The sequence below is a fragment of the Enhydra lutris genome, unplaced genomic scaffold (genome assembly GCF_002288905.1).
Source record: "Enhydra lutris kenyoni isolate GAN:26980312 unplaced genomic scaffold, ASM228890v2 scaffoldscaffold12, whole genome shotgun sequence".
NCBI lineage: Eukaryota > Metazoa > Chordata > Mammalia > Carnivora > Mustelidae > Enhydra > Enhydra lutris.
In genome coordinates, this window is record NW_019154096.1 from 20641277 (window position 1) to 20668963 (window position 27687).

Genomic DNA, 27687 nt, shown 5'->3' on the forward strand with positions numbered 1-27687 from the left:
TGAGATTTTGGATGTTTTATATATATTAAACATTGCATTTTCATCACCAAGTCTAGTTTTTAAATCTTTCTCTTTATAATCCTTTTTTAAAATACATTATTTATTTGGGGGGCACCTGGGTGGCTCAGTGGGTTAAGCCGCTGCCTTCGGCTCAGGTCATGATCTCGGAGTCCTGGGATCGAGCCCCGCGTCGGGCTCTCTGCTCAGCAGGGAGCCTGCTTCCCTCTCTCTCTCTCTCTCTCTCTCTCTCTCTCTGCCTCTCTGTCTACTTGTGATCTCTCTCTGTCAAATAAATAAATAAAATCTTAAAAAAAAAATAAAATAAAATAAAATACATTATTTATTTGAGAGAGAAAAAACAACAACAATGAGCATAAGCAGGGGGAGATACAGAGGGAGAGAAAAAGGGAGAAGCAGACTCCCAACTGAGCAGGGAGCCCATCACGTGACCCTGAGATCATGACCTGAGCCAAAGGCAAATGCTTAAGCAATTGAGCCACCCAGGTGCCTCTATAATACTTTTTTTTTAAACTATCTTTCAGTTGATTGCATTTTGTTTTTGCCACATTGTATCTTCTCCACAGTTAATTTATTGTAATATCATAGTAACACTAAGTATGAATCTGGAGTCCCACTATCTTGGACTGTTTCCAAAAACAGACCACTTCTTACTGTTTTGTGCAAATTAAGCAAGATAAACAGCTACTCTGTGTCCCAGTTTCTTTGGTGGTAATAGGAGCACACACTGCATGGAGTTATTCTAAGGATTACATGAGCTAATGTCTAAAAAGTGCTCAGAACATGGCTTTAAAAAACAAGTATTCAGTAACACAAGTTGTTGTTGTTTTGATTGTTAACTTTAATTTTAGTTCCAAAGGCCACAGAATAAAAAGTAGGATCATTTATGGATTTTACAAAGTAGGTAAGAAGAAAGAAGTGCACTTCTTACACTTTTATGGGATCACATAAGGAGATATTATTTTCTATCTTCTCTTTCCTTGAAAATAAATGATTACCTGAATGAATGGAGCTTGCATACACCCCAAGCTCTCCTTTCCCTATCTCCAGTTCCTTACCCTCTTCTGTCAACACACTGACTGTTCCAATTTGGTGTCTGTTCCTTGTCATGGCACAAACTGGGACCCTGAAGGAATCACTCAAAAAAGTAAGTGTTGTGATGCTTTGAAAGGAGCAGAGAGAGTGAGGGAGGCTCTGGGGAAGATTAAGCCAGTCAGTGTGAGCAAAGGAAGATTCTGAGAGGCCAAAATACAGTGCCATTAGAAGAGAAGGGGAATGAAAACAATCTCTGTCCTTGTCTTATTTACACCTTGGACGGGTCTTGAGAGTAGATGCCCTCGTGTGAAATCTAAATAAGATTTATTGTTAGAGGAAAATCTCTCCTCACAAAGAAGACTGTCCCTGGCTAGTAATAAAAGATGAAGAGGATTCATGCAAAGGTAAATGACAAGAGTATTCTATACTTAGAAACCTGGACACCAAAACGCTTGTGCCCTGTATGCCAAAACAGCCCTTCTGTTGCATTTTTCTTGTGATGGCTCTCAAATTTATTATAAGAAAGTTTTCCTGAAAAAAATGGAACTGTATGTTTTACACAGTGAAAACCTGGCCTCAGTATACGCTTATTACCATACTTCTCTTTGAAACTGCTGACATAGGTCGCTGTGTAAATTTTTTAAAAATTGGCATTAATTATGACAATGTTTAAGTTGCTCTTATCAAATTTACTTAGTGCATCAGGCAGAACTAGATGCTATGGACATGGTTATCTTCAAGAAAGGCAACACGTTTCATTTTTTTGATGCATCTCTAGAGAAAGTTGAGCTTAAATAAAGCTGTCTAAGCTTGAAAGGCAATGTATCAATTTTCCAGGTCTTAAACAATGGCCAAAGGTTGTTTCTAGGGAGAGCAGGGAACACTCCTGCAGCTTAAACAATGGACAAAGAGTTACATCTAAAGAATACAGCTAATGTACACTTCACCATCAAATTAATATATTTCCCCATATAAAAACCCTAGACTGATGAAAGGGAAATTACCTTTAGCTTTAAATTCATACGTTGTTATGAGACCACTATCTTAGAAACATGTAGAACTTAAAAGTAATACGTTATGACAGACCACAATTATTCTCTTCTTCATGTTCCTAATTAAATGTATTGTCTGGCAAGCTTCCTACTGAGTGCCAAACAAAATACACATTTTATAAATGATTCCATATCATGCCAAGCTTCCAGAGGAAGCCGCAATTACTGAAACTATGATAAATTTTCAACATTCCAGCCTGAGACATGCTATGTAATGAAGGCTTTTTAAATTAGGAAACACATTCAAAGGTTCTTTGCTGTCTTCATTTCCATAATGGGTTCTCAGGATCTCCTGTCAGCAAATTTTGTCTTAAATCATTGAGTGGATCCGACAGAGAAAGATACCCAGAGGAGGATGGGATAAACTTTAGAAATATTTTAAAGAAACTGGAGGCCAGAAACCTTTGATAAATAGTGGTTGCAATAATAATCTATTTCCTCCAAAAAGAGAGCAGATCTAGCTCTGGAGTAGGGAGTCTTGCAACTAATCATTAACTATGGGCTAGAAGGTATAATGGCAAAGGTTGCAATAACCCAGCAATGTTGAGGCCATGGAAAAATTTTTTAGGCAAGTGAAAGTGGTACCTTTGAAACGTAATTTATTGGTGCAACATAGACCTTTCAGCTATTTTTGATGCTGCCCCAACCTTGACTATTATTCCTTCCACATCCTCACCCCGTTTCTGGCATCCACCTGTCCTTTCTTTTTCTTTTGATCAGCACAAGAAATGAGATGATACAGCTGGTCAGTAACAGCTCAGTTAAGTAGGGATCTGGTTTAAAAAAATACGTAGTTTTATAGACTTATTTTGTCTTTTCAGAGGTAGAGAATATGTATGAAATCATTTGACATTTTTTGCCACTGATTAAAAACAAAACAAAAAAGCTTCATTATACGTTTTGCATTTTGTAGTCCCTAAATTTTTGGTAACATAATATTACACCCTTTTCAAGACCAAAATCTATCTCTTCAATCCTCTTCTCTTTGATGTTTATGTAAAGTAAGTCCCATAATGTTTTCGTTCACTTAGTAGATGAATACAATGATACTATATAGTTTGTTTCATAATAATAGCTAATATAGTTAGCATTTTCTATGTGCTAGACATTATTCCATACACAAACTTATTTGATCATTATAATAACACTATACATTTAGAATTATTATTAGTATCCTTGTCTTGCAGATGAGGAAACTGAAGGAGAGAGATGGTAAATATATCTTTTATTAAATAACACAGGTGATAACTATTAGAGATGGTATTTGACCTCAGGCAATCTAGCCACAGAATCTGCCTTTAATGACTATCTTATACTTCTTTCAATAAAACACACTAAGGCAAGATTAAAATATTAATTTTAATTATTAACTAATTTATCGTGATAATTTCACTATACAAATATCAAATCAATTTTTTAATTTTTAAATTATCATATAATGTATTATTTGCCCCAGGGGTACAGGTTTGTGAATCATCAGTCTTACACAATTCACAGCGCTCACCATAGCGTATACCTTCCTCAATGTCCACCATCCAGCCATCCCATCCCTCCTCCACCCGCCTCACCCCCAGCAGCCCTCAGTTTTTTTTCCTAAGATTAAGAGTCTCTTATGGTTTGTCTCCCTCCCCAATATCATCTTGTTTCATTTTTCCCTCCCTTACCCTCCATGAACCCCTGCTCTACCTCTCCTCTCAAATTCCTCATATCAAAGAGGTCATATGATAATTGTATTTCTCTGACTGACAGATTTTGCTTAGCTTAATATTCTCTAGTTCCATCCACGTCATTGCAAATGGCAAGAGAACCTGGATGTCCACCAACAGATGAATGAATAAAGAAGATGGAGTTTATATATATAATAGAGTCAATTATTAACACCTGAAACTAATGTTATATGTCGGTTATACCTCAATAAAATATAATAAAATAAACATGGGAAAAATATTGTAAAGATCTCCTTAGACATTGATGACAGTTACCATGAATGCAGTAGAGAGCAAAGATGAGGGTTAGATCTAGGTGCTGGGTGGTTAAGAGGTTCACCAATAGCCATTTTCTCATGCACAATAGCCTTAAGAATTACAACCTAAGTCTATCTCCTAGACCCAACAAAATAATGATATGTTACATTACATAGACATTTAAAGTACCTTATAGTCTTGGGATTTCTTTCTCGAGATACCATTACTTTTCCTCTGTTACTCATCTCAGTACCCGTCCTTCCTTCCTCTTCTGCTTTCTTGGATTCTTAACATCAAACTCCAACTCAGCCATTACATAAGCCATGTTAGAGGGGAGACTGGATTTGGATGATTATTTATAATACAAGATATAGAACTTTCATCTAAAAATCTTAACTTTAGACAGAGTTGTTTTATCTAATTTTAACACTCAAATTTGATATTACTATCTCAACTCTATTGAATAGAGTGAAATGAATATGGGCTCAGTAAATACATTTTGCCTGCATCCCAGTTCTGCTACTTATTAGCTATGTAGCCTTGGGTAAATAACAGTTGATCTGAACTTATTTTCTCTTCTTTAAAATGACTGTGATACTTGCCACATGGTAAGGATGCACAATATCATGTAATTTCTACAATATTTGGCACATATTAGTTGCTCAACAAATGTTACTTTTTCTCTGAATCCCTTTATCAATAACAGTATTACAAAAAATTTTCTGCTTGCCTTTTTTATTTAAAAATTACAGTACTTGTCAATGTGAACAGACTTGATTCAATTGAGTCCTTTCTTATACCTGATGACTACATAACTCTGTATAACCTTGTTCATAATATCCTTTCATTAGGTTATAAAATATATAGTCTCATACACTGTGTGTTCAGAGTCATTGTTGTTGTTCAAGGCTGTTCTTTAATTCCTTTTAAGGAGTTTATTTATATTTAGTGACATCTTTTTGGTGGTATAAACCTCCCAAGATAAGTGATTTAGCTCTACAAGAGTACCATCAGAATTCTCTTACTTGTAATACTGAAATTAGATACAAAAGAAAAAAAAGTAATTATCAGGAAGCAACCAAAAATGATGAGATAGAGGTACCAGACTCAAGCAAGGACACCCTGTTCTCCTACTATTCAAACATATAATTTTAATTAGGCAACTCTCTCCCTCTGGATGTTACTTTCTCTTGTAAAGTGTTATTTTCAAATTTTGAGGACTCTAAAAGTCATTGAAAAATCAGCAAGTGAGTAATCCGCTAACATCATCCTGAGCAATTAGTATCCTAAAGAACCTTTGGGATTCAAGTCAGGAAAAGGGGTTGGTTGCCCCATGAAAGAAGGTAAACATTGTCTGAGAGTTATGTACATATATTTTTTTTTCATTTCTGCTCCTCTGGTTCTATATTATTCAGGGTAGTCTAACTGCTGTAACATCAAAATATCTTAGTGGCTTAACCTAATGGGATGTATTCCTATCTCACATCACAGTCAGGGTGGATGATACAATGCATAGCCAGTGAAGCACCTGTCTTCCAGCCCCAAGATAACCTCCTCTCTAAGGCTGTGCTGGACCACAGTACCCACACGTCTGACTTGAGAAATAAATCAGAATCTCACAGGAAATTTGAAGGATCAGGGTAAGAATTGGAACACATCACTCCACCCATATTCCAGAATCTAGAAACATAGACTCATGTAGCTACAAAGAAGGCTGGGATATATATTCTATTTGGATACAGGAACAAAATAAAAGGGTTTTACAGCATTTCCTAAGTACATATTCCCAGAGATGTTAAAATCCTATATTTTGTTTTTAGCAACTAAAGTCTGTGTTCCTGTGAAGGGTATTTTGGATGTCACCAAACACTTCAGAAAATTGGGAAAGAACCAAGGCTCTTACCAATACAGCTGAAGTTATGAGACATATACTCTGCCTGGGCAGAACACCAATTGTCTTTTTTGTTTTGAAATGATCACATTGTTGATAGTCTATTATTAAAGTTAAAACCTATGTAAGTTTTATTTTGTGCATGGTGATGATGGTCTTTCATGCTCAATCTTGTATTTGTTTATGAAACAAGGACAGGGCTTATTTCAGAGATTTTTGGGGGGGATCAACCCATAGAAAATACTTTAAGTTATTGTTATAATTATTGCTATCGCTGCTGTTATTGTAATTTTGTATATGGGGCGTGCATATAGGAGGTAGGAACTCCCCTCTTTAAATCTAAAAACTGGTTTTCTAAAAAATACACACACACACACACACACACACACACGTATATGTGTGTGTATATATATATATTTGGCATATATACATATACATATACATATACGTATACTATAAATCTTTTCTGTTCTTCAGCCCTCAAATTCTCCAATTTGATACAATTTGTTAGCATTGTATCAAATCTTAAACAGACTATAACATTTAGAGAAGGATTTAATGATGTCTCCTTAAGGTCCCCAAACCCTAAATACCTGGAGGAAGCAGAAGTAGAATTAAAATAAAGTATTTCCTTAGCAAAGTTTGTTTTTCACTTGTAGGCAAAGAAGAGACCAGCTAATCAGATGTTTTTGTTTTTGTCTTTTGTAACACAGACAACCTTCCCCAGTTCTTCCTAAGTGTGAAGATTTCACTACTTTTTGTATAATTTTATACTGAAAGCATACATAATTAAAAAAGTTTTTGTGAAATTACTGTGTTCCAGGAACTGTTAAAATGCTCAACTTTCTCACTCAATTCTCACACCCAGCACTGTGCATCACCCACAAATTTAAGAGTAGCCATCATATCACAGATACTCCCAGAATTATGCAGAAGACAAGTTATGCTGCCTTACGTGTTCCTAGAATCTATTATCTGTTTCAAGAATCTATTATGTTCTGTTCTAGAATCTATTATCTTTTCCCTATAAATAAGGAAACAGGAGCATACAAGCTCAAAGTTTCTTAACTTTTCTTCAAGTTACATGAATATTGGTTGGTTTAAATTTAAAAGCAAGGATTTTAAGTCATTACTACCTTCAGAACCAATTAAAAAGAGATCATGTAGGTGGAAATATCATCATAGGTTTTCTGTCAGTACTCATGTTGAAGCACTGAAATTCAATGGATAGCTCTGAGTCAGTGGAATGTTTCATACATCGTAAGGAAGTACACAAGAACAAGATTCCTAGGCACCCTTCTGTACGGGGTTCTATTAAAGCATCATATTCTGTCTATCTGACCAGTTCCAAAAGTTATGAAATAACTAACCTCTCCTTTGATTAAATTTCTTTTATCAGCAACTTAACCTTTCTCTCTCTCTCTTTTTCTCTCTCTCTCATACTGAAAGCAGATCTGTCTAAGGGGAAAAAAGAAAAAAAAGAAGAGGAGAGGAGAGGAGAGGGGAGGGGAGAGGAGGAGGGGAGGGGAGGGGAGAAGAGAGAGAAGAGAAGAGAATAGAAGAGAAGAGAAGAGAAGAGAAGAGAAGAGAAGAGAAGAGAAGAGGTCACAATTGTGTTCTTCTCTCCCAGCTGCACTTTTGACTTTCGATTGAGAGAGATATAGCCTACTGGTAGGAGTCCATGACTGACTACCAGAAGCTTTTCTAGAACCAAAAATGAAGACATTAATATTCATTTGAAGATTCTAAAACTGGCGACAATTGTTGTGTGTAGGTAGAAGCTTTTTCTAGCGACCTCAGCCCCATTTATGACCAGTTAAATAAACTGCTTTTGTATCACATCTAAAGATCATAGACATCTGAGAAACACTGCTGCTCTCATCTGTTCTTCTAAAGGTAAGGACATGCCCATGCTGACCTAAAGGGAAAACTAGAGTTGGGAGCTGCATTGATTCTGATTCTCACTGCTCCCTCTGTCTCCAGAACTGCAATCCTATCTTGTATCAGTTGGTCTGCTAATCCTTCCTCACAGAGTCCTTGTATTAGTTTCCTATTTCTACTATAACAAATTATCCCAAAGTGGTGTCTTAGGACATCAAAAATCTATTATTTTACAGTTCTGGAGGTCAGAATTCCAAAATAAGTTAGTTTCATGAGGCTAACATCAAGGTGCCGATAGGCTGGTTCCTTCTGGATGGAGTCTATGAGGGGGAGTCCATTCCCTTGCCTTTTTCAGCTTCAAGAGGCCACCTGTGTCCCTTGGCTTGTAGCTACTTCCTCCAGCTCCTAAGCAACAATGAAGGTAATTGCAAATCTGTCATCACATTAGTGACTTTCTCCTTTCTGACTTCCTGCTCCTTCTTGTAAAGACCTCTGTGATTACTTCAAACACACCCAGATAATACCGGATTATTTTCCCACTTCAATATCACCAATATAATTGCAATTACAAAGTTTCTTTTGCGGGATGCCTGGGAGGCACAGTCAGTTAAGTGTACAAATCTTGGTCTTGAGCTCAGGGTCATGAGATCAAGTCCCACATTGGTCTCCCAACGGAGTCTGCATGAATCTCTCTCTCCCTCTTCCTTTGTCCCTCCTCCCACTCTTTCTCTCCTCCTCTCCTAAATAAATAAATCTTTAAAAATCAACAACAACACAAATTCTCTTTTGCATAGAAGGTGACATTCATAGGTTCACAGGATTCATGGGATGAGGAGGTAGTCATCTTGGAGACCTATTATTGTTTACCACAGTCCTCATGAGTTAATACCAAGTAGTCTGACTTGGGTCCTATGAGGGAGTTACTGGTTTTTCTGGACATAGATCAAATCAGCTGAGCAAATTGATGGTGCTATGGTGGATGCTTCTCCAGCTTGCTAATTTCTGTTTTGGGGGCTTTTTGTTTGTTTGTTTATTTGTTTTTTACATGATCTGTATTATTCTAACAGCCAGTAAAAGTGTCCAGTTCTTGGTTCTTAATGGTTTGCTAGCTGTATGTTCTTTTACTTACAATTCATATCAAAGAGTGAGGCCTGGAGAAATTTGGAAATCTGGAAAAAGCAGAGTTACCTAGAGAGATAATTCATGGGCTTGGTGGTGCTCTCCTTCCCCCTCCCCCATACACTACACATTAATTTTAGCATGCTTTTCTTTACTCCCAGGGCTACACAGGAAACACACACAATCACTGAAAGCACATCAGACTCTAGCCTGGGGTGAGAGGAGGAAAGGCATCCTCTCTTGGGTGGGTGGGGAAAGTTTTTCAGGTGATGATTACATGTTGTCACTTTTTCTTTGGGACCTACAGGCTTTGAAAACTCTGGAACATATTTTCATAAGACATTGAGAAACTATAAACATATAAACATGGGGCACCTGGGTGGCTGAGTGGGTTAAGCCTCTGCCTTCAGCTCAGGTCATGATCCCAGGGTCCTTGGTTCGAGCCCCACATCGGGTTCTCTGCTCAGCAGGGAGCCTGCTTCCCTTCCTCTCTCTCTGCCTGCCTCTCTGCCTATTTGTGATCTCTGTCTGTCAAATAAATAAATAAAATCTTAAAAAAAAAAAACAACAAAACATATAAACATAAGACATTGAGAAACTCTATCCACTGCATACCAAAAGGGGTCATTTAGGGAGAACATTACAGTTTAAATCACTTAAGATACGTCTTGCAAATTATTGGTTATTGAAATTGAATTAAGGGATAAACTTCTCACTGGTGGCTCTCCAGACTCATAAGGGTAGTGAGCATTGACAAGGAAGTCACTTTATATCCAACCCCGTGCATGGGAAAGTAACCTCTTTGGCATCCTCTCCCCCAAAAAAGACTTTAAGTCATTATTCATCAATACCCTCTCAGGACATAATGGGAAATCTGTACTCAGCACCAACATTTGAAAACAGGTCTTTCCTGGCCTTCCACACATTACTTCTCTGAGTGTGCACATTAATCAAAGCCAATGTACTGTAAATACAATCACACTCTCTGACTGTGGGAGTACCTCTTTTTCCTGTTGGCATTGGCTTCAGCATTAATCATGTATATGATCTCTTACAGAGCCTGGGCATTTTTTCCAGCTTCCCCTTAAACCACTGTGATATACTGGCTGCTCCTGCTCCTTTAATATCAGACCAAATTTTATGGGTTTAGAAAATAATCACTTTCAATTTATGAAAATAATATAATTTAGCATTTGACCTCCTTAAGCCTACATACCAGCTCACTTCCTATTCTGGTGATAGCCTTATGTTATCCTAAGGTCCTGCTGAAGAAACATAGCGGGTGAAAGGGTCACTAACTTAGTCAAGACCTACCACAGTTAATACGTTGGACACAGGTGGTTCCAGGGTCTAGCTTGCCACCAGCATCTGGCCTTCTTACTTGCTTCTGAGATAAAGGAAACTGCCAGTCGATCTTTGGCAAGGCCTCCCTCCTTTCTCTACCCTAGTTGGAGATAGCTATCGTTTATTAAATTTTAAGATACTACAAAGCCCACCATTTTCATATGGCTTATTCCAATTGAGTGTGACAATACACTGTTTTAGGCAGCTGGTTTTCATGTTAATGTGCCACTATTGCTGCTCTCCATTGATTTGTATGCTTTATTGAATTTATTGTATTGTGCAGTGACCCAAAGCTGATTTCTTTAAAGTAAAAGGTATGGTTTGAAAATATGAATGGAATAACCTGCTCTAGTTTCAGACACACATTATTTTCTTACTTCCTCCCTCTGTCAGGCCTAATACCGCATTATTTATCTAATACTTAACGGTTCCTCGATTAAGAGATGTTAAATCAGTATCATTGTAAAACCGCACGATGCAGCATCATTCCCAGCTGTGCGGCCCACCCTCTTGTCTGTGTGTGCCGGCTTGGCCCCAAAAATTTCTTGCCTTGAAATAAAATAGACGCATGCCATACTTAGTTATTTAGACCTGCTTTTATATTGGAGGGCTCAGTCTGGAAGGTCACACGTCGATATCAGACTGAACTATGTTAAAAGGAACATAACCCAGTTTCGAACAGTGTGCTTAATGATTTATTTCTTATTAAACCAAAATTACAATAGAAAGGAATAGAAAAGAAAGTCGGGGCTTAGATTTTCTTTTTCTCTTCCTCCCCGCCCTTTTTTTTTTTTTTTTAAATGTTCTAGACTTCTTTTGTTCTTTGTTAGGCATGGGTGCTTTGGGGCTGTCTCAGCAGTGCCTTGGGTCAAAGTGTCAGTTTGCATGGGACCACAGATCTCCTCCTCCCTTCTCTATGGGGGTCTATTTCATTCAGGGCCTGCCTGTTCTCTTTCTGAAAATAGGCCTCAAAGGTTTCCCGAAATTCTTTTGAAAACTTTAATGATGGCATGCAAGCATATTGAACTTGACTGAGATAGCTGTCTTTCTCTCCTGCCTAGAGCTCCTCCCTAAATCCCCATGTATTTTTTTTTTTTTTTTTTTTTTTTTTTACTATTCCTTGAAATATGAGATACTGGGTCTCCAATTAAGGGGAAGGTGGTATATTTGAGAAGAAAATAATAGGAAACCAGAACATCAACGGCCATATGATAAGATGGTTATTCTGAATAAAATCCAAATTTATTACTCTCAAGAGGAAGCACAGAGAATTTGTTTCTATGGCTGACAGACTAGGGCTGAATAACTTTTTTCCCCAATGGGGGAAAAAAATGACATTTTCCCAGAGGCTAAAATCATTAAGACTGTGACTATTCCATGGGATCAGTTCCAAGAAAGTTAATATGCTTATGCCAAGAGCTAGCATTCTTAAGACATCCCCTCTTAACATTGAAATTTTGGTGTTTTGAACAGAAAAACATTCATAGTTTTAGCCAAATAGGTTGCTTTGGGGCCTTTATTTAGCTTGCTCTGTCGAGCATAGCATGAGATAACATATTTTACCTTCAGCCCGTCTCTCTATACATATTTACTTACAGTACATGTGTGCTAATAAATTATGCCTATTATAAAAGGTACATAGACATATAAATTTTAAAGAGATCAATTAAAGCTGAAGAAACTACTTTAAATATCTTGCTAATGATAATGGCATTAAAAACAACCTCAAGACACAATATACCCTGAAGGAGAAATTTAACATGAGTTTTAGAGAATACAAATCCATTCTTCAAGCAGTCTTCATGACAATTAATTTTATTGGCCCAGTTCCTGTCAATTTTTACGAGTTCATCATTGATTTTAGCTTTGTAATGTGGCTAATCAATATCTCCTCCTAGAAAGAAAGAGAATTATCAACTCTGACATCTTTTTCTTTGTTTGGAAATATTTCCCTTTTAATTATCCTCTATCCACATTTCTTTTTCTAAAAATTTAAAAAACAGATCCAAAATAATGAAAGTTAGCTTAGTTGAAATTAGTTATTATACTGGAATATAATTCATAAATCCAGCTAACAAGGCACACATTAACTATGATATGTGGAAAGTTATTGAACAAGTGAAGGTACCATAATCAATCCTTCTAGACTCTTGTCTGCAATACGCAGTAGACTATCAGCATCAGTCATATACGAAATACTGGTAAGAATACAATTCTTAACGTTTTTTATTACAAACGTAAATAAAATTTCAAATGTCTCCTTTCCACTGTCCAACTGAATAGCTAACAACCCCACTTTAGAAAGCACCATTTAAACACATAGCTCAATGTTATCTTTTCCAGAAAGTCTTTCCAGTTGCCTAAAGCAGGAAATGCATATTTAATCTCCCTGAACATTTCTGCCATCTTACAGTACCTCTCTTGAGATTGTCATCCATTCCTGCCTTAGAGTTATGTATATACATGTCTCAGCTCTTGAAGTAAGACTCTAAGCTTATTGGGAAATGGTCCATCGATAATTCATACTTAGGTTTCCCAGAACATTTGGAGTCAGGGAATGCAGTAAGGAGACAAGCCATGAACTTACGTATAGTTCTTTCAAAAATAAATATTTCAAGAGATAAGTTAATCAATTCCCTTATCCCAGTTGCAAAGAAAAGAATACAAAACTATGAAGTTTATTTTGTATTCTTGCCTCTATTAGGTAAACCAAACAATAGATTGCCAGAGGCATGAAAGAGAACTATTAATAAAAGTATATTTATTTAAAAGGTTCGAAATAAATATCAAATTTACAATGGATAATCACCTAAATAAGCAACTGAAAGGAGGCAATGGATGATTATCCTGAGACACTATTTTATTCTAAAATTTTTCCATAAGAACATATTTTTATCATTCCTAACTTTATTGGGTATAAGAGAAGAAAGCATTACATAAGTTAAAGAACAACCAAAAACAGTTTATTCCTGTAAGCACAGATGTTATAGTAAAGACAACAAGAATTATTTTTAGGTGCCTTTTTAGAGCAGCAAAGAACTAAAGGTGAAAGGCGACTTCAAATTGAAAACCAGAAAACATTACAAATAAGAAAAAAAGCCCAAGGAACAAAAGGACAACTTATTTTTAAACATAGCTGCTATTTCTAGAAACATGGCAAATACTTGAAGGGCTGGGAATTACAGGTTCTGCTCTGTCTTCTGAGAGTTGAGCTTGGGCACCCTTTCTGGTGCTGCACAGACTCAGATAGCTCCCAAGGATCACCGAAGTGAGATTAACAATTTCATTTTCTTTTCAAAGGTTATGTTCCCATCATTAAGCCATGCACATGATAACTAACTGTGGGAAGGTGTGCCAGGCCAGACTGGTAGAATTGCAGAGGCTACTGCTGGGCCAAGTTGAATAAACGTAAAGAGCAGTCAAATCATATGCACTGTAGTTTATATAAGGATTCTGAAGACATACCCCACTACTAGATGGGGGCCTTCTGCCACAATATGGCTCTTGGAATCAAAGTTCCATATCAACCACATGAGAAAGATTCTTCATAACCATGCACATATATTTTTGTTGCAGTTTTTATCTTAACAATGAACAAGTACATAATGTATTATCTCTGGCAATGGGACTTACCCATTTCCATAGAATGACACTTCGTCTTGGCTAACCTTGTGTTGGATTGAAACACACATCTCTACCTCATCTCTGGCCTCACACAACCTATTTCTTGGAAATGGATGAAGCCCCAGTTTAGGGATCTTAGCCTACCGGTCACCATGGGTGCCACTCTCAAATCCCTATCAGATATAATCATTTTCTCTCTTGGTTCTACCTCCTCTTCTCTGTTTCCCTCCTGCTCATACCCTCTCTGCGCAATCTCTCCTTGTATGTTTTATCTTCTTCTCTTTTTGTTGTATTCTCTTTTATTCTTTGCCTATTCCCTTTTCCTTTCTCCCCCCATTCTGCTGCTAATTAAAACTGGGCATATCTGTTGGTCTTACTTGTGGATAAAACAGATTATGGACCTTTGGTTTCATAGATGTTTTAATATTACCCATAACAGTAAGTTTGAACTGTATGATACTTTATAAACTAAAAAGCACTTTCCAACAGATTATTGATTTTGATATATATTGATTTTGATATACTAACAAACCCACAGTATAAGAATGACAGATTATCAGTCCCAATTACAAAAAAAAAAAAAAAAAAGAAAGAAAAGAAAGAATACTGATGCTTCATGTAAGCTAATGGTTCAATCACCTTTACACATTCAGGAATTGGCAGAGCAGGGGGTCAGTCAAACCTAGAACTTTTAATTCTCACCCTATGGTAATACTATGCCAGGTTGTAGTTTCTTTCCTCCTTTTTTGGGTCCCAAAACAAAAACATAGCCCATCTTTCTCCTATCTTTAATCACAAAAGATTCCAGTTTTTAGGACTCTTTAGGAAAAGCTACTTTACTTCCAAGAAGTGTGCTAATTAACTTACTCATTTAAATGATAGCTATTGATTATTGGTGATGTGTGAGGTACTTTGCTAGGCAATATGATGGACAGAAACATCAATAAGGCATGACCCTTATTCTCTGTAACACAAAATGGATGGAGATGTCACTCTTATAGAAAGACTGTTTGGGCAAAGAATGTCTTCCCTATTACATCATAAGCTGTTAGATGCAAAAGTAGAAAAATAGTTCATCCAGTCATCTATTTATTCATGAATTTATTCATTAAAAATAACTATTGTGAATTTTAACTATAGACCAGGGTTTTTCGTAGGCATTTCTATCCTTGAGGTTTGAAAACTATATATATTTGGTAAGATATACATGGCAAATATATATTTATGGTAAATACATATATATGGTAAAATTGAGAGGCAAATAAACATGTAAAATAAATAATAAGACAGTTTCAGATGTTAATAATAGCAAGATGAAATAAAACTGAGTAATGTGATAAAATACTTGGTTGGGACAGAGAATATTAGTTGAAGGACAAAATAATTAATGTCTGTACCAAGTTTGGAATTGACAGGAGAAACCATATAATAATAATAGTTGAATGTGAATAAGAAAACAAATATAGGTCTTACAACTTAGAGTCCAGCTAGAGTTATAAAAGTGATCTAAGAGTATTCCCAAAGGAACTAATTTTTTCCTTGCATAAGTACAATAAACCATACATAGTGATATTAAAGGATGAAAATAAGTAAAATGAAACAAGTGAATGAAAAATAGCTAATCAGAGTGGACATGAATCATGATACTTTATAATCACAAATGTCTTTGAGCTAGAGAATTATAGAAACTGATAGTTGAACAGGAACTTGATGGCCAATTAGCCTAGGTCCCCTCAACTGTAAACAATTTATCCAACCTCCATGACTAATAGTTCTCTAATTTCTGATGGCATATTTCCACACTGGGGGCTGATAACCCTATGGGATAGGTTTCTTTTTGTTAGATGGAGAGTTTTAACTGTTAGCTATTTCTTTAAACTGAAGAAAGTACTCCTGAATTCCTCACAGTGGTTCTAGCTCTGCTCTTTGGAGCAACACAGAAAGCATCTCCTGTGAGAATGAAAGGTTAGATTCAGGAATTTGGCATGTTTGTTAAGATGGCATTGTATTTTCTGAAAAATACATTCTAGAATACTGAGGAAGAAAAAGGACATTTAAAAAAATTAACACAATGAACAAGCAAAGAGGAAGAAGGAAAAAAAAAAAAAAAACCTTTCTTTATATGAAAGTAGCAACTAATAAGCTTGCTTTATTGGATCCAAACAAGGGAGGAAGAAAAGAGACAAGGAGAAAACACCTGACGCTACAGTCAAGATTTACTCACATGGGAAAGCTCATGTGACTCAGTGTTCTTAGAGAAATTCCCTGGCTCTACAGAAAGAAGATAGCATAAAAGGTTGAGAGAACAATCTGAACCCTCTCATGTAATCTCAGCAACAAGCAGAGTTGATAGAGGGGGAAATTTTGAAAGACTTAGAGCCAAGTTTCTATTAAAAAAACTAAGGTGGCAGAATTGAGACTGCTCAACATAGGCTGTGGAAGACTCGGTAGCTTCATGGAAGGGTAGTGAGAGAGAAGAGAGGGGAAGAAGGGAGAGAAACACTGCCATTTGTATTTCAAACTTCAGTTTGAACTGAATTTATCCTAAGATGGTATTTGAGCTTCAGTGCAGAACTAAATGTTTTATTATCTAACCATGATTATGAATAAAAATAAATCAGTTAATGGAAACAGGTATAAATTTCAGGGTTCTAAGCAATTCTGAAATATTCAGTATGGTTAATTTACCATCACCTGAGAAAATATACATATAGCTCAGTATTCTATAAAACAAAGTCTTGTCTCCCTATAGACAACTTTCAGGCTGTCATTCTTGTCACCCCATCCTTGTCCCCTCAGCTATTTATTTTAAGCACTATCCTTGGATTTTCCTACTACTCCATTTATAACAAGTTTCTATCAAAACTGATGCCCTTACCAGTAGGAATTAGATGCCAATTTGCTGCCATTGGGGGGGCTGGAGTGAGGAAACCACCACAGAAACAGTTACTACTTCTTTAAAATGGGTTAGACGTCAATCAAGTTCCTACGGAGACACATGAATACTTAACCTGCATATGATGTTGGGATTTCTTGAGACAAGAAATAGTTATAGTTAACTAGTACATCATTAACTGATACATACTCCCTTAAATTGATACTTGCCTAAATATCATATAAGTGTGCATAAGAAATTTCCCATGTTTGGAGTTGTACTGAGAAAAGTAAGCACATTTGTATAATAAAACACCCCTCTCAGCTAGGTTCATACTTATTTTTGGTTTTATATATGCATTTGTTTCTTTGATAATACATATTGCTTACTTATTACATTTATTCAGATATAAATATTTCTTTACACATAATATTTATCTATATTGCTTTCATGGAATGTGGTCCTAGGGGAAGAGAATGTATTAGTTTCAATACCTTACTACATTATAGAAACCATTGTATCGAGTGGACCAGTGTTCAACAAATAAATAAAACTTTGTCAAAAATTATATATCCATGAGTGACTTATATATGTGATTATCAACTAAAATTACATGCTCTCAAGGACCACAAATTTAAAATAATTGATCCTAAATATATATACATATATATATACACACACACACATTTATAGATACATATATATAAATACAAACACACACCCACACACCACATCTGTAATGTACTTTAAACTGATAATTTCAGATATTTTGGCAATACGTTTTGATTTCAGAGATACTTTAATAATTTAAAATAAAAATGCTTTTTTATTGAGCAAAATTATTTTAGCAGTTGAGTTTTAGTAAAACAAATAGAATAATGAAATTTAATTTAGGCATCACATTGTGGAGGAATATGACCAAAAGCTTTAAATTTACATTTTGGGTCAGCTATGCTTCTAGAACATCTGTTATGCTATTACGACAGGTGTTTATTAATATGGATGTCTAATCAAATCTCTTGGTTGCTAATAGCTTGGCAATTCAACATCTAAATATTGTCAAAATCCTTGATTATACGTTGAAAACTGTGGATAATTGATTCAAGGCTGTTTCCCTTGACTAGATTAAAAAATTAAAACCTGTTCTGTGTACTTTCCTTGAGAATCTCAATATTTTTCTGAAACTTCTAAAATGCTTTAGTTATGAGAACTCATAAAGGGATAAAATCCTTTTATAAGCCAAGATGTGTCTTGATTCAAATTTCTTTGAGTTCTTTATTTTTCAAATACAAATGAAATTATTTTTAATGCTCTGGGCTGGGAGTGAGTTCACAGAGAATGATCAGCAACAAAGTACATACAATTTATATGAATAAATACACAGACACACACACACACACACACACACACACACACACACAGGCCTACAAAAAACCCTTTAGGGCACATGCAAGATCAGATTTTAGAATTAAATTTGCTTAAAATTATTTAATAAGTTCTGAGTAGTAGGAGTCAACATGAAGCAATTTGGTAGCCTTCAGCATTTTGGTTAAATAACTTCAACGGATGGCATTTACATCTTAGACCCTGAGCTGGAATTTCTTTTTAAATAAATGAGGGCATGACACACATCTGAAGGAAATTTCTGTGGTAATAGTATTAAATGGAAATATTTGAAGGTCTGAAACTTAATAAGTATAGATTCTGAAATTTTAGAATTTATTTCCTTCTGGCAAACTTTATTTCTGTCATTTCTATGACAATGTTTGCCTTTTTATAGTAGTTGAATATGTGTTTTTGGTCTAATATCACCACTGTCCAATAGGACTTTCTGCAATTATGGACATGTTCTCTATGCTATCCAGTATGGTAACCTAGAACGATGTGTCTGTTGAGCATTTGAAATTTATCTTGTATAACTAGTATAAGACCCTGAATTTTTAATTATATTAATTTCAATATACATAGCCATATTTGTCTAAAAGCTACTGTCTGGGATGGTGCAGGTATAAATTATATGCTAGGACTTTAATAAAATTTGCTCGTTGGAGTTTAGAATAATGATAAATTACATAGATATTTGTGTTAGAATTTCTTGATTATTTTTAATCTATCAAAAGGAAAATGATATTAGCATCTAATAAACTAATTATCTTCTAGACATTGTTTGCAGTGGTAGAAATAAAGCCACAATAACAATGAACAAATTTCATTAGACTGTGAATATATTCACAATTTTATCCCACATAACTTAGATCAGGACAGGCTATGGCATAAAAGCCCAGTTCAGCCTACCACCAGTTTTTATAAATACAACTTTATTGAAACACAGCCACACCCATCCATTTAAGTATTGTCTATGAGTACTTGGGTCCTATCATAGCAAAGTCCAGTAGTTAGGACTGAGACCATGAAGCCTGCAAAACCCAAAATATTTATTATCTGGCCCTTTCTGGAAAATGTTGCCAACCCCTGATGTAGATGAATGGTTGTGCAAAAAATGTTAATATAAAGGCTCTCTTATGGAGATATACACTTTTCTCAGTTCATTTACTATATATAAGATATAGTAGATTACATATATTTTGTTAATATGGAATTCATTATACATAATATAACCTCGACAGTTATATATAAATATATGCATGTATGTACTTATATAATTAAATATTCAATAAATAAAACCCTATTTGTGTTCATCCAGTTCTGTGGTAAATTTGATGCACAATAATTTATATCATCTGCTTTCTAATTTAAGTAAAATGAATGAGCTAATATGTCTCTGTCTGGAATCTTGGTGATCAGAGAGTATTTGAGTTAGAGTGGAGTATAAAAGTACATTCCAAGCTCATTTTAAAGGTAATGGTCTGAAGATTGTGAGATGTCTAAGGACACCCAAAGATAATAACAGCTAATCAATATTCAGTTTTAAAAACAGATTTTTGAAATATCTACCCAGTTAGGTCTACGTACTATGTAGAATTCAGAAACATAGTACCTTAGGATCTCCAGATATAGTCTGGGAAGGAAAGCCTGTGAGATGTCACTGTGGTTGTTCTATATGACCTATGCCTTTGTCTTAACCCAACAGGGAGGACAGACTTCAAATGAGATTCCCACTTTGGTTTTTGTAGTGTATATATTCCATGCCATCAGCTGATATTAGGACAGAGAAGAATGGCATGGACAAAGGGACACTTATGGTCTATTGTTTAATGCTAGAAACAACAAATGACCCATCTAGCCCAGAGAATACACTCTAACTGCTCAATTCAAGCTCTTAGAATACAGGCTTCATTTTAGTCATAGTAATTTTAAGTTGTTCTGAAGACTTACTCCAAGATAGAAATAACCCCTTTGGATTACATTATAATTGCCTAAAAAACAAGTCTAATATCATTTGGATTTGTGTAAAGAATCTCATTCATAGTTAATAAGAATCCTTACATTAAAATTTACTTTCTGACCTCAGTAGAATGTGTACTTATTTTTCTGTCTTTATATAAGAAATGTAGAAATGCATCATAAGACAAACACACTGCTTCTCAAAGATAATCTGAAATATTGTTTGGTATAAGTTTCAAGGTAAAATAGAACACCACTACTTTCATAAGGAACTTTAATTAAAACTACCTTATAGGTTTCTGAAATGTGTCAAAGAAAATAGTTACAATTCCAATTACTGTATAATGACAGAAACAGGTATTTCAAACTCTGCATTGGAGAGTCTTTCACCTTTACCAGAGTAATCCTCACTTACCGGATGCTTAAATAAAAATTAATGCCTCAGCTTAGGTCTTTTTATCTCTTTTCTGTCAGTTTAACAGTATAAGTATTGGGTTATAATAATATATGCATATATATACATATATAATAATATATACATATATATTACATATATACATATTACATATGTAATAATAATATATACATATATCAGGTATATGATTAAAGTGTTCAATATAGTCTGAACTATATAGATGCCTGAACCACATTTTCATTTTTCAGCAATGTGTATGGACTTATACTTTGACTGGTTTGTGGAATGCAGAGGTACTCAAAAAAGAGCCAATCAGTCATTTCAACTGCATTACATTGTACAACTGAGAATACTTATAATATGCTTCTTTGCACTTTTCTGAACCACTGTACTTACATCAGTGTGGTGCCTTATCTGTCCTCTGAAATTCATCAAGTGGGGATAAAGATGACAAAAACTAAAACAAAACCAAGCTTGTCTCCATACTTTATTGTTCCAAAGTTAGCTGTGACCAGAGCAGCCAATGGTGATGCTCCAAGTTAAAGCTCCGGATAGTAAGGACTAGAAGTAGCAAGACTTAAACATTACCTCTGGCATTTCCATTGGAAGAAACAACTAAAGGTCTCCCTGAATTCTTCAAATTATCTATATCACCAGGTGAAATATTATGGAATTTTATTTAAATCACAAGAAAGAAAAATCACTGTATAACTGAAATTTCGGCCATAACTGAAAATTTGGCCAATGGATGCCATGACAGTGAGGTGGTGAATTAGGGCTAATGACTTTCAGTGACTAAAGAACCTCTGAACCTCTTGGATGTGAATGGGGACATAATTAGAAGACAGTGTGGAGAATCCTAAAAATTCATGGTGCTGAAGAGAACAACTGTTAACTGACAAGATGTTATGCGCCACTTCCCTGGTATGACAACTGAGAAAATGGGTCTTGTTTGTGGTGGCAATTCAGAATGGCATATTTATAAGTACAGGTATACCTCAAGATATTGCAGGTTTGCTTCTAGACCATGACAACAGAGCGAATATGGCCATAAAGTGAGAAAAACTAATTTTTGACTTCCCAGTGTATATAAAAGTTATGTTGACACTATGCTGTGAGTCTATTAAATGTGTAATAGCCTAATGTCTAAAAAAAATGTACCTTAAAAATACTTTATTGCTAGTAAGTGCTAACTATCATCTGACCTTACAGCATTGTGTAATCTTTTTGCTGTGGAGGGTTTCTGTCTCAATGTTGATGACTGCTGACTAATCAGGGTGGTGGGTGCTGAAAGTTGGGATACGAGCAATTTCTCTCCTTTTATTTGTTTCTGTTTTTGCTTTTGTTTTTGTTTAGAGAGTGACAGAAAGAGAGTGTGGGAGTGAGGGGCAGAGGGAGAGGGAGAGAGAGAATCTTAAGCAAGCTCCATGCTCAGCATGGAGCCCAACACAGGGTTTGATCCCACAACCCTAAGATCATGACCTCAGCCAAAATCAAGAGTCAGGTGCTTAACCAATTGAGCCACCCAAGCGTCCAAGCACTTTCTTAAAATAATGAACTTAGCTGCATCGATTGACTCTTCCTTTCATGAACAATTTATGCAGCAAGAAATACTATTTAATAACATTTTATCCACAGTAGAACTTCTTTCAAAATTGGAGTCAATCCTTTCATACTCTGCTTCTGCTTTCTAAACTAAGTTTATGTAATATTCTAAATAATTCTTGTCATTTCAACCACCTTCACAGCATCTCTACCAGGAGTAGAATTCCATCCAAGAAACCATTTTTAGGGTACCTGGGTAGCTCAGTGGGTTAAAGCCTCTGCCTTTGGCTCAGGTCATGATCCCAGGGATCGAGCCCTACATTGGGCTCTCTGCTTGCCAGGAGGTCTGCTTCCCCCCGCTCTCTCTGCCTGCCTCTCTGCCTACCTGTGATCTCTGTCTGTCAAATACATAAAACTTTAAAAAAGAAGAAGAAAAAAAATGAAAGAAACCACTTTTAAACTACTTTCTTTACTCATCCATTAGAAGCAACCCTTCATGCTTTCACATTTTACCAGTAGCCTTCACAAATTCAATCCTATCTTCAGGGTCCACTTCTAATTCTAGTTCTCTTGCTCTTTCCACCACATCTGCAGTTTCTTTGTCAGCTGAGGTCTTGAATCCCTTCAAAGTCATCCACACGTGTTGGAATCAACTTCTTTTCTTTCAAACCCCTTTTCATGTAAATATTTTGATTTCTCCATGAACCATGAATGTTCTTAATGGCATCTAGAATGGTGAATACTTTTGAGAAGTTTTTCCATTTACTTTGCCCAGACCCATCAGAGGAATCAGTATCTATGAAATCTATTGAATTATAAAATGTAATTCTAAAATAATAAATTCTGAAAGTCAAAATTACTCCTTGAACCATGGACTGCAGAATGGATATTGTATTAGCAGGTATGAACACAACATTAATCTTCTTGAACATCTCCATCAGAATGCTTGGATGACGAGGAGCATTGGCAATGAACAGTAATATTTTGAAAGGAATCTCTTTTTTCTGAGCAGTAGTCTCAACAGTGGACTTAAAATATGTTGTAAACATATGTGTCCTCATCCAGGCTTTGTTGTTCCATTTATAGAACATGGGCAGTGTAGATTTAGCAAAATTCTTAGGGCTGTAGGACTTTTGGAATGGTGAATGAGTATTGGCTTCAACTTAAAGTCACCAGATGCATTCATCCCTAACAAGAGAGTCAGCCCTTTGAAGCTTTGAGTTAGACAGATTCTTCTTACTAAGGTCTTAGTGGTACCTTCTTGCAATAGAAGGCTGTTTCATTTACATTGAAAATCTGTTGTTACTGTAGCTACTTGCATTTATTATTTTAGTGAGATCTTCTGGATAACTTTGAGCAGCTTCTACATCAGCACTTGCTGCTTCCTTCACCTCGTACTTGTATGTTATGGAGATGGCTTCTTTCCTTAAACCTCACGAACCATTTCTACTAGCATCAAACTTTGCTTCATCAGCCTCCTCACCTCTCTCAGCCTTCATAGAATTGAAGAGAGTTAGGATCTTTCTTTAGATTAGGCTTTAGTTTAAGGGAATGTGGTGGCTGGTTTGATCTTCTATCCAAACCAGTAAAACTTTCTCTGCATTTCCAAGAAAGCTGTTTTGCTTTCTTATCATTCATGTGTTCACTAGTATACCACTTTTAATTTCCTTCATCAGCTTCATTCACGACTTGGTTAAATATTTAGCACAAGAGGCCATCTTTTGGCCTATCTCAGCCTTCAACATGTTTTTCTCACTTAAGATTAATCATTTCTAGCTTTTGATTGAGAGTAAGAGATGTGTGACTCTTCATTTCACTTACAAGTGTATATACTTAGAGGCTATGGTAGGGCTATTGGTTGGCCTAATTTCAATACTTTTGTGTCTCAGGGACTAGAGAGGCCCAAGAAGAGGAAGAGGGAAATGGGAGAATGGCTGGTCAATGGAGCAGTCAGAACACACAATTATCCATTTAGTCTACTGTCTTATATGGGCAGCATTTGTGCACCCCAAAACAATTATAACAGTAACATAAAATATCACTGAACACAGATCACCATAACAAATGTAATAATTTAAAAGTTTGAAATAATAAAGTAGATATAATATATTTCTAATGTGTATATATATATATATATATATATATATATATATATATGAATATTATTCAGCCATCAAAAAGAATGAAATCTTGCCATTGGCAGAATGATGTGGATGGAGCTAGATATATTATGCTAAGCGAAATAAATCAGAGAAAGATAAATACCATATGATTTCACTCATATATGGAATTTAAGAAACAGAACAGATGAACAAAGGGGATGGGAGAAAAATTTTAAAAAGAGAGGGAAGCAAACCATAAGAGACTCTTATCAATAGAGAACAAACTGAGGGTTGATGGAGGGAAGTGGGTAGGGATGGGCTAGATAGGTGAGGGGCATTAAGGAGGGCACTTGTGATGAGCACTGGGTGTTATATCCAAGTAATGAACCACTAAATTCTACACCTGAAAACAATTTTACCATAAATGTTAACTAAGTAGAATTCATTAATGGGCTGTTTTGAATGAATTCTCTCAACAACTAATTTTCTCCCAAAGATGTACATTAATTATTCTCATATCTCATGTGGCCTTGTTTATCTTTCTAGAATTTTAAGTATATGAAAGCACATGTGCTTAGGATATACAATATTTTGTATCATCTTATCTCCATGACCATATAAAGAGGATGATCCATTCTACAGAGATTTTTCAGCTACATTTCAGAAACAAGTATAATGTGATCTAATATCTGTTATTATAAAACAAATTACCAAAAACACATACACCCATGATCATGGGGCTCAAGTGTTTACCTAATTTGGTATAGGGAGATAAAGTCAATTAAAATACATATACATACATTTGCACTGATTGATAAAGAGTGAGTGAGGAAGTGTTCATTATATAAAGTAGGCTATTCTGAATCAGCTTTAGTATTTTTATTCACTGCTTTTTAGTTCTGTTTTATTCAATAAAGCACTACACTACATAGTTAACTTGTTTTTGGAGATTCCACACAAACCATCACATGTAAGTCTGGCTATTATTCAGGGGAACAATGTGGAAGCTTTCAAATTTTTTTTTCTAAAATATCTATAGTATTGTTTTAAAAGAAAATAATCAGTCACCCACAGATGAACATTCAGATTTCTTAATGAGCACAATTCTGACATCTATTTTACCAAAGCCATTCTTTATGGGCACCCACAACTCATGTAGAACAATTATATTGCAATCTGCTTTACTTATTACATAATCAACACTTCTGTTTTGTGTGAAATGTCACATTAAATCTAAAACTCTGAAGTGCAATGGCCTTTAGAGAGATATCAACCGTTTCTCAGATCATTCACCCTAGAAGGAATATTGAATTTTTAAAAAAACAGGCATTATCCTCCCTATCAATAAAATGAAAGAATTGTAGAAGATAATTTTATGGGACCTTCCAGCTCTTAGACCTTATAATTTTATGCCTTTTTCTCTTTCAATAAAAAATTCTTTTAATTTAAATAGACTACAACTTTGGTTTAAAATACAAAAGCATATTTTGTACTATATTTTAGTATAGTTGTAGTATATTTGGTATATTTATAGCATATTTTGTATATTAAATATTTTGATTTTTATAAAATAATGAAATATATTTTGTAGGCAATCCTATTTATACTTATAGTGGGAAATATTTATTTTCTATATTGTTATAAAGGAAATGTGTTTTCACTTTCTGCTATCTGAAACCATTTAGGAAGACAGCCACACAGATGATCGACCATATGGCATTAATAAATGTATAACAAGACAGACATGAAACACTTTATATTTTAACCAAACTGCTAAACTAACTCATGAAAATGTCACACATTACCTATTTAGCTGAGAGTTTTATTGCAGAGAAATTATGTCATAATTAACAATTAACATAGGACCAACCATTGTATTTTATGATTACTTCTCAAATGAATTAAGGAAGATGGATTATCTTTCATTCACAATTACAGCTCCATGCAATTATATATATGGGAATATATAAATATGTATAATCAAATAAAAATGACTCAATCAGTTCTATGACTAACATTTACATGGAGGGTACAATGGGGAATAAAGTCACTATAATTAATTTTTAGGTAGATCAATAATTTTCAAAATATCGTCCACTGAGCTACCTCAGTGTCCAAAGTTATGGAGACTATAAGTGGGGAACGAAAAAGGATGCCAAACTCGAAGGCCCCACCCTTCCCATTACAACATACCCTAGGTCACCTTCTTTCGTTTGTACGATGTAGTTATAGCTATGGTTTTGGTTTTTAAAAAGATCCTGATGCATTAGAAAATATTTTAAAAATTCTGTTAGTGCAATACTTTACAAGTTGATATAAATAAACACAGGGCCACAGGAAAAAAAGCCAAGGAGAAATGGACATTTGAGGAAAAGAAACAGGCTCAATAAATACATTTGGAAATTTGTTAGTATAATTTGATATTACTATATCTCCTACATCTGTAAAATGAATAAGGTGAGATGGAAGTGTTGATTATTTTGTTACATGTCTGTCTGGAAATGGAAACATCTTAGCATAATTAGTCCATTAGTTCTTTAGTGTTTCCTCCATTTAATCCCTGCAGAATTATAATAAATGCTCTATTACATTTGCTATATATCTGAAACCAACTTACTGTCCTCAGAGGAATTACAACAGAAATAGATTGAACTATCCAATCCTACTGGATTTTAAAGCATTCAAAACTTAATAAAGACAAGACATTTACTTCAAAACTGTTCTTTCCTCCCTCGCAAGGTAGTTGAATATGATGATTTTCTATTATTTCCATTGCATTAATGAAAATGGCAAATTAAACTAAAACAAACAATCACCACTATTATTTTAAAGCTGATAAGACAGGGGTGCCTGGGTGGCTCAGTCCTTAAGCATCTGCCTTCAGCTTAGGTCACGATCCTAGCATCTTGGGATTGAGCCCCCCATGGAGCCCTGCATCAGGCTCCCTGCTCTGTTTCTCCCTACCCAGTTCCCCCGGTGCTTGCATTCCCTCTCTCGCTATCTCTCTGTCATAAATAAATAAAAATTTTTAAAAAATAAAAAAGCTTATAAGACCAATTTTATTTGGAAGAAAGGCATTCGCTGCATACATCTAGCCCAGAAGGCTAAATGCAAAATTGCAGGCATAGAGACTTGAGCTGGAAGAAAGTGGAAAAAGGAAAGGAGAGAGGGGCAGGCACACTCTAGTTATTGAGTTGTTCTGGGAAAAGGCACCCAGTTGGACCAGAACAGAGAATTCCCATAGCAGAGTGTTGGACAAAGAAATAGGAGGGCAGGTAAGGACCAGACCTGGAAATTCTGCAATGCTGACATGTTTAGGACAACTTTACTCTTGACACTCTTCAACCCAAACTGAACATGTGTGCAGAGGCAAGAAACTGTGGCAAATATTTAAGCACTGCTAATTTCTCTTCCATTGTAGACAGTGAACTCTCTGATGCTCAAAGAACGCAGGCTGGTTGCAAGGGTGTTCCTCCA

At 35.4% G+C, this 27687-nt stretch overlaps 1 protein-coding gene across 1 annotated transcript in view; it reads right to left on the reverse strand.

Moving 5' to 3' along the window:
• LOC111144805 (catenin alpha 3) overlaps window positions 1-27687 on the reverse strand; it is a 1765227-nt gene that overhangs the window by 69559 nt on the left and 1667981 nt on the right. The gene's annotated exons all lie outside the window — the stretch shown is intronic.